The 1,209-nt window shown below is 37.4% G+C and overlaps 1 protein-coding gene across 1 annotated transcript in view; it reads left to right on the top strand.

Annotated features, from left to right (window-relative positions):
* The window catches only part of prtfdc1b (phosphoribosyl transferase domain containing 1b), a 23,702-nt gene extending 23,419 nt beyond the window's left edge, over window positions 1-283 (top strand). The window contains exon 9 of the mRNA XM_060928189.1: window positions 1-283. This exon is cut by the window's left edge and continues 1,399 nt beyond it. The gene's annotated coding sequence lies outside the window, so the exon portion shown is untranslated.
* Window positions 284-1,209: the final 926 nt, after the last annotated feature.

Genomic DNA, 1,209 nt, shown 5'->3' on the forward strand with positions numbered 1-1,209 from the left:
ATTCATCATTAGTGTTACCGGGTGAGGTTTGTTTTGCCTGGCAACACTTATTTTTGTGACTCTTATTTCTCCACATGTTCATTTCCTGTGATGATGATAAAATTACACAAATCAGAATTCTCTCATCTCATTATCTCTAGCCACTTTATCCTGTTCTAATCGATCCATTTTTTTCCTCCTCTTTACCCTAAATATAGATTTGTACAGAACTTATTCTAGAACTATGCTCCCAAATCCCATATACTACCTTATTTAACAGAAATAAAAAATTTTTTTCTCTCTACCACATGCAGTACGTGCTGAACTTTATTTTGCAGAGTTTTGTGTGAGACTTTCATTAGCAGCTGTCTACATTAAATGTGCACTTTAATAAAATGTGCTGCAAATATCTTTAGAGCATTACATTAAATACGGCTTTATACACCCTTATAGTGTTGTTTTTACGGATCAACTGTGCAGTTAAAAAAGTAAAACAGTGACTGAAAGTGGTTCAGGAGTCTCAGATACTCAACCTCGGTGTTACGTCACCTCAGTGGAAGAAGAAGTCAAACATGCCTGTGTACACAGAGCTCTGTGTGTGTGTGTGTGTGTGTGTGTGTGTGTGTTACGTAACTGCCTCCCACCCTCTCGTGTTTTGTTTTGTTTTGGCTCAGGTGAAAGTGTGTGGTTTGCAGTTTAATCCTGTGCAGCTCTCTGCAGTGTGATTACAGTAGTGCTCTCTGTACAATATTCCGTCAGCTAAAACATGTTCAGGAGCTACGGGGTTAATGTAACGAACCTGTAATTCTGTCTCGCCTAAAACCATTTTCTGTTAATATCTCACTCAAACTGCATCTGTGAGATTAAGTATTACAACCCCGATTCCAAAAAAGTTGGGACAAAGTACACATTGTAAATATAAACGGAATGCAATGATGTGGAAGTTTCAAAATTCCATATTTTATTCAGAATAGAACATAGATGACATATCAAATGTTTAAACTGAGAAAATGTATCATTTAAAGAGAGAAATTAGGTGACTTTCAATTTCATGACAACAACACATCTCAAAAAAGTTGGGACAAGGCCATGTTTCCCACTGTGAGACATCCCCTTTTCTCTTTACAACAGTCTGTAAACGTCTGGGGACTGAGGAGACAAGTTGCTCAAGTTTAGGGATAGGAATGTTAACCCATTCTTGTCTAATGTAGGATTCTAGTTGCTCAACTG

The sequence above is a fragment of the Neoarius graeffei genome, chromosome 1, assembly GCF_027579695.1.
Source record: "Neoarius graeffei isolate fNeoGra1 chromosome 1, fNeoGra1.pri, whole genome shotgun sequence".
NCBI classification, from domain to species: domain Eukaryota; kingdom Metazoa; phylum Chordata; class Actinopteri; order Siluriformes; family Ariidae; genus Neoarius; species Neoarius graeffei.